Source organism: Moschus berezovskii, chromosome 8, assembly GCF_049115385.1.
Source record: "Moschus berezovskii isolate FMDL1 chromosome 8, NW_MosBer_1.0, whole genome shotgun sequence".
NCBI lineage: Eukaryota > Metazoa > Chordata > Mammalia > Artiodactyla > Moschidae > Moschus > Moschus berezovskii.
Window position 1 is genome coordinate 70,453,812 of NC_142467.1, and position 7,549 is coordinate 70,461,360.

Sequence of the window (7,549 nt, forward strand, 5' to 3'; positions counted from 1 at the left end):
AAGCAGGGCAAAGGCTAATAGAGTTTTGCCAGAGAACACACTGATAATAGCAAACACCCTCTTCCAACAATGCAAGAGAAGACTCTACACATGGACATTGCCAGATGGTCAATACCAAAATCATATTGATTATATTCTTTGCAGCCAAAGATGGAGAAGCTCTATACAGTCAGCAAAAACAAGACCCGGAGCTGACTGTGGCTCAGATCATGAACTCTTCATTGCAAAATTCAGACTTAAACTGAAGAAAGTAGGGAAAACCACTAGACCATTCAGGTATGACCTAAATCAAATCCCTAATGATTATACAGTAGAAGTAAGAAATAGATTTAAAGGACTAGATCTGATAGACAGAGTGCCTGAAGAACTATGGATGGAGGTTTGTGACATTGTACAGGAGGCAGTGATCAAGAGCATCCCCAAGAAAAATAAATGCCAAAAGGCAAAATGGTTGTCTGAGGAGGCCTTACAAATACTGGGAAAAGAAGAGAAATGAAAGACAAAGGATAAAAGGAAAGATATACCCATTTGAATGCAGAGATCCAAAGAATAGCACAGAGAGGTAAGAAAACCTTCCTCAGTGATCAATGCAAAGAAATAGAGGGAAATAATAGAATGGGAAAGGTTAGAGATCTCTTCAAGAAAAGTAGATACTAAGTGAACATTTCAGGCAAAGATGGGCACAATAAGGACAGAGATGGTATGAACCTAACAGAAGCAGAAGATGTTAAGAAGAGGTGGCAAGAATACACAAAAGAACAGTACAAAAATGATCTTCATTACCCAGATAACCATGATGGTGTGTTCACTCACCTAGAGCCAGACGTCCTGGAATGCAAAGTCAGGTGGACTTTAAGAAGCATCACTAAGAACAAAGCAAGTGGAGGTGATTGAATTCCAGGTGAGCTATTTCACTTGAATGATGAGCTATTTCACCTTAAAGATGAACTATTTCACCTAAAAACTATTTCCAGTTCAGCTATTGCACCTAAAAGATGATGCTGTGAAAGTGCTGCCCTCAATATGCTAGCAAATTTGGAAAACTCAGCTGTGGTTACAAGACTGGTAAAGGTCAGTTTTCATTCCAATCCCAAAGAAAGACAATGCCAAAGAATGTTCAAATGACTACACATTTGAACTCATCTCACACATTAGCAATGTAATGCTCAAAATTATCCAAGCCAGGATTCAATAGTAAGTGAATTCCAGGTATTCAAGCTGAATTTAGAAAAGGCAGAGGCACCAGATGTAAATTGTGAACATCCGTTTGATCATCGAAAAAGCAAGAGAATACCAGAAAAACATGTACTTCTACTTTATTGATTATGCCAAAGCCTTTGACTGTGTAGATCACAACAAACTGAAAAATTCTTCAAGAGGTGGGAATAACAGACCATGTTACTTGCCTCCTGAAAAATCTGTATTCAGGTTAAGAAGCAACTTTTAGAACTGGACATAGAACAACAGATTGGTTCCAAATTGGAAAAGGAGTACATCAAGGCTGTATATGGTCACCCTGCTTATTTAACTTCTATGTGTAGGAAGCAAGTACAGCAGAGGAAAAACAGACTCCATGAAAGGCATGTGAAAGCATTATCAATCTTGCTAACCAGATACCTCAAGACATATGACTCTTGGATTAAGTCCAGAGGGAACAGAAAAACATCTTGAAAGCAGGATGTGTGCCCGGAGGTGGAAAGCCATCATCAGACTGTTCCATGATCTGACGTCTCTGAGTCAAATGTTTTTCATATCTGGAGTTTTGTTATTTAGACAGCAACCTAAATCATTAGTTAAAAGTAAATCTTTCTTAGCTAATCTTTATGTTACTTTTCTAGCCTATCTTTAATAGTCATATGATTCCATATACTTCTGAGAGCATGTTATCCCTTGGAGGTACTCCCCTTCCTGAAAACATATAATAAAGCTGACTTGATCAGTTTGGGCACCTTCACCTCAGATCGGTGTTGGTTCCCTGATCCACGCTTTCAATTCTTGTGTCTATCTCATTCTTTTGCCATACCATGTTTTTGGGAAACTCTGGCTTATTGAGTGCAACTCGACATATATGCACAGTACATTGTGCAAAATTCCGGGCTGGATGCAGTACAAGCTGGAATCAAGATTGCTGGGAGAAATATCAGTAACCTCAGATACACAGATGACACCACCCTTATGGCAGAAAGAGAAGAACTAAAGAGCCTCTTGATGAAAGTGAAAGCGGAGAGTGAAAAAGAGATTTTCCATGACCAAGGTAAGAGAAACCCAAATAAGATGGTAGGTATTGCTAGGGGGCATCAGAGGGCAGACACACTGAAATCATAATCACAGGAAACTAGCCGATCTGATCACATGGACCACAGCCGAATGTGGTCCACTGGAGAAGGGAATGGCAAACCACTTCAGTATACTTGCCTTGAGAACCCCATGAACAGTAACAAAGGGCAAAATGATAGGATACTGAATGAGGAATTCCCCAGGTTGGTAGGTTCCCAGTATGTTACTGGAGCTCAGTGGAGAAATAACTATAGAAGGAATAAAGGGATGGAGCAAAAGCAAAACCAATGCCCAGCTGTGGATGTGACCAGTGATAGAAGCAAGGTCCGGTGCGTAAAGAGCAGTATTGCATAGGAACCTGGAATGTTAGGTCCATGAATCAAGGCAAATTGGAAGTGGTCAAACGGGAGATGGCAAGAGTGAACACAGACATTCTAGAAATCAGTGAATTAAAATGGACTGGAATGGGTGAATTTAACTCGGATGACCATTATATCTACTACTGTGGGCAGGAATCCCTTAGAAGAAATGGAGTAGCCATCATGGTCAACAAAAGGGTCCGAAATGCAGTACTTGGATGCAATCTTAAAAATGACAGAATGATTTCTGTTCATTTCCAAGGCAAACCATTCAATATTACAGTAATCCAGGCCTATGCCCCAACCAGTAATGCTGAAGAAGCTGAAGTTAATCGGTTCTATGAAGACCTACAAGACGTTTTAGAACTAACACCCAAAAAAGATGTCCTTTTCATTATAGGGGACTGGAATGCAAAAGTAGGAAGTCAAGAAACACCTGGAGTAACAGGCAAATTTGGCCTTGGAGCACAGAATGAAGCAGGGCAAAGGCTAATAGAGTTTTGTCAAGAGAATGCACTGGTCACAGCAAACACCCTCTTCCAACAACACAAGAGAAGACTCTACACATGGACATCACCAGATGGTCAACACCGAAATCAGATTGATTATATTCTTTGCAACCAAAGATGGAGAAGCTGTATACAGTTAGCGAAAACAAGACCAGGAGCTGACTGTGGCTCAGATCATGAACTCCTTATTGCCAAATTCAGACTTAAATTGAAGAAAGTAGGGAAAACCACTAGACCATTCAGATATGACCTCAATCAAATCCCTTATGATTATACAGTGGAAGTGAGAAATAGATTTAAGGGACTAGATCTGATTGATAGAGTGCCTGATGAACTCTGGATGGAGGTTCGTGACATTGTACAGGAGACAGGGACCAAGACCATCCCCAAGGAAAAGAAATGCAAAAGAGCGAAATGGCTGTCTGAGGAGGCCTTACAAATAGCTGTGAAAAGAAGAGAGGCAAAAAGCAAAGGAGAAAAGGAAAGATATAAGCATCTGAATGCAGAGTTCCAAAGAATAGCAAGGAGAGATAAGAAAGACTTCCTCAGTGATCAATGCAAAGAAATAGAGAAAAACAGCAGAATAGGAAAAACAAGAGACCTCTTCAAGAAAATTAGAGATTCCAAGGGAACATTTCATGCAAAGATGGGCTCGATAAAGGACAGAAATGGTATGGACCTAACAGAAGCAGAAGATATTAAGAAGAGGTGGCAGGAATACACAGAAGAAATGTACAAAAAAGATCTTCACGACCAAGATAGTCACGATAATGTGATCACTGACCTAGAGCCAGACATCTTGGAATGTGAAGTCAAGTGGACCTTAGAAAGCATCGCTACTAACAAAGCTAGTGGAGGTGATGGAATTCCAGTTGAGCTATTTCAAGTCTTGAAAGATGATGCTGTGAGAGTGCTGCACTCAATATGCCAGCAAATTTGGAAAACTCAGCAGTGGCCACAGGACTGGAAGAGGTCAGTTTTCATTCCAATCCCAAAGAAAGGCAATGCCAAAGAATGCTCAAACTACCGCACAATTGCACTCATCTCACACGCTAGTAAAGTCATGCTCAAAATTTTCCAAGCCAGGCTTCAGCAGTATGTAAACCGTGAACTCCCAGATGTTCAAGCAGGTTTTAGAAAAGGCAGAGGCACCAGAGATCAAATTGCCAACATCCGCTGGATCATGGAGAAAGCAAGAGAGTTTCAGAAAAACATCTATTTCTGCTTCATTGACTATGCCAAAGCCTTTGACTGTGTGGATCACAATAAACTGTGGAACATTCTGAAAGAGATGGGAATCCCAGACCACCTGACCTGCCTCTTGAGAAACCTGTATGCAGGTCAGGAAGCAACAGTCAGAACTGGACATGGAACAACAGACTGGTTCCAAATAGGAAAAGGTGTACGTCAAGGTTGTATATTGTCACCTTGCTTATTTAACTTATATGCAGAGTACATCATGAGGAACGCTGGGCTGGAAAAAGCACAAGCTGGAATCAAGATTGCTGGGAGAAATATCAATAACCTCAGATATGCAGAAGACACTACCCTTATGGCAGAAAGTGAAGAGGAACTCAAAAGCCTCTTGACGAAAGTGAAAGAGGAGAGTGAAAAGGTTGGCTTGAAGCTCAACATTCAGAAAACAAAGATCGTGGCATCTGGTCCCATCACTTCATGGGAAATAGATGGAAAAACAGTGGAAACAGTGTCAGACTTTATATTTTTGGGCTCCAAAATCACTGCAGATGCTGATTGCAGCCATGAAATTAAAAGACGCTTGCTCCTTGGAAGGAAAGTTATGACCAACCTTGATAGTATATTAAAAAGCAGAGACATTACTTTGCCAACCAAGGTCCGTCTAGTCAAGGCAATGGTTTTTCCCGTGGTCATGTATGGATGTGAGAGTTGGACTGTGAAGAATCAAAAGCGCCGAGGAATTGATGCTTTTGAACTGTGGTGTTGGAGAAGACTCTTGAGAGTCCCTTATACTGCAAGGAGATCCAACCAGTCCATTCTAAAGGAGATCAATCCTGGATGTTCATTGGAGGAACTGATGCTAAACCTGAAACTGCAATACTTTAGCCACCTCATGCGACGAGTTGACTCACTGGAAAGGACTCTGATGCTGGGAAAGGTTGGGGGCGGGAGGAGAAGGGGACGATGGAGAATGAGATGGCTGGATGGCATCACCGACTCTGTGGACATGAGTTTGAGTGTACTCCGGGAGTTGGTGATGGACAGGGAGGCCTGGCGTGCTGTGGTTCATGGGGTCGCGGAGAGTTGGACACGACTGAGCGACTGAACTGAACTGAAAACTCAACAGTCAGAAAATGAAGATCGTGGCATCTGGTCTCATCACTTCATAGCAAATAGACAGGGAAACAATGGAAACAGTGACAGACTTTATTTTAGGGGGCTCCAAAATCACTGCAGATGGTGACTGCAGCTATGAAATAAAAAGATGCTTGCTCCTTGGAAAAAACCTATGGGCAAGCTAGATAGCATATTAAAAAGCAGAGACGTTACTTTCCCGACAAAAGTCCATCCAGTCAAAGATTTGTTTTTTTCCATTAGTCATGTATGAATGTGAGAGTTAGACTACAAAGAAAGCTGTGGCCTTTTGAACTGTGGTGTTGGAGAAGACTCTTGAGAGTCACTTGGAGATCCAACCATCCAATCCTCAAGGAAAGCAGTCCTGAATATTCAATGGAAGGACTGATGCTGAAGCTGAAACTTCAATACTTTGGCCACCTGATGTGAAGAACTGACTCAGTGGAAAAGACCCTGATGCTGGGAAAGATTGAAGGCAGGAGGAGAAGGGGACAACAGAGGATGAGATGGTTGGATGGCATCACCAACTTGATGGACATGAGTTTGAGCAAGCTCTGGAAGTTGGTGATCTATCAGGGAAGCCTGGTGTGCTGCAGTCCATGAGGTCACAAAAAGTCAGACACAACTGAACTGAACTGCCCTTGAAGAGCAAACAGAAAGCCTTCTTAAACAGTCAGCAGAGTCAGCAATCCTGCTTAAGCACAAAGCCCAAGCAATAGTCCATCCATAGACCTCAGAGAAGCCTGAACAGAAGCCTCAGTCAAGTAGAAATCTCAAGAACACTTGACACATACCTGTGGACACTAACATAAGAATTTTTCAGAACCCACAAATAAGCTGAACTATGTAGGGCTTTTTCTGCCAAAGCAAAACTATAAAAAATTATTGAAGGAAACATTTACACGTGCAGATATTAATGAAAAATAGTCAGAAAAAAAAACCACAAGAAAAAGTGACATTAACAAATGAGATGAATTAAACCAACAACTAACAACAAAGAACAAATGGTGGGATAAAGAATTTCAATAAGATTCTTAACTACTTTCAGTAAAATAGTAGAATACATAGATTAAAAATAAATAAAAAGAATAACTAAACAAAATTGGGAAACTAGTGCTTGAACAAAATGAGAAGTTCTACAAAGAAATCTAAACTATCAAAAACAAGCAAACAACAACAACAAAAACATACTCTATAGCTGAAGAATGCAATGACTGAGATGTAAATGTCAATAAAGAACTTAAACAACTTACTTGAATAAGTAGGGGAAAATATCAGTGAACTCATAACAAGGTCATTTAAAATTATACAATCAGAGCAACAAAAATATAAACAAACAAGCCTGGACTTCCCTGGCATTTTCATTGTTAAAACTCAGTGCTTCCACTGCAGGGGGTGTAGGTTTTATTCCCAATCAGGGAACCAAGATTCCACATGCCGTGAGGTGGGAAACAAATAAACAAGCAAAATGAAACAATGCAGAAAATATGTGAGGCTCCGACTAAGCGACTGAACTGAACTGAATATGACCTTTTCCAGAAAATCAATATACATATTATGGGATTATCAGAAGAAAAAAGATCAAGAGAAAGGGACAAAAATTCATTTAAGGAAATAATGCAGAATTTCTAAGCTTGGAGAGAGAGATTGATATTCAGAGTGATGTGAACCAAGAGCTTTCAAATAGGTTTAACCCATTCAATGCTATACTGAGACACAGTACGATGAAATTATTAACAGTCACAGGCAATGAAAGTATGTTGAAAGGAGAAAAAGAAAAATGACTTATCACATTCAACAGATCCTTCATAAGTCTATCAGCAGTTTCCCAGCAGAAAACTTGCAGGGAAGGGAAGAGTGAAATAATATACTCAAAATGTTGAAAGAAAAAATAATGCCAGTGAAGAATATTATAACTATCAAATCTGTCCATAAGAAATGAAGACATAAAGCCATTCTCAAATAAACTAAAGCCAAGGGACTTCATCACTAATGGAACTACCTTATAATAAATGCTAAAATTAGTTCTTCAAAGTAAAATAAAAGGATCTTCATTAACAACAACAACAACAA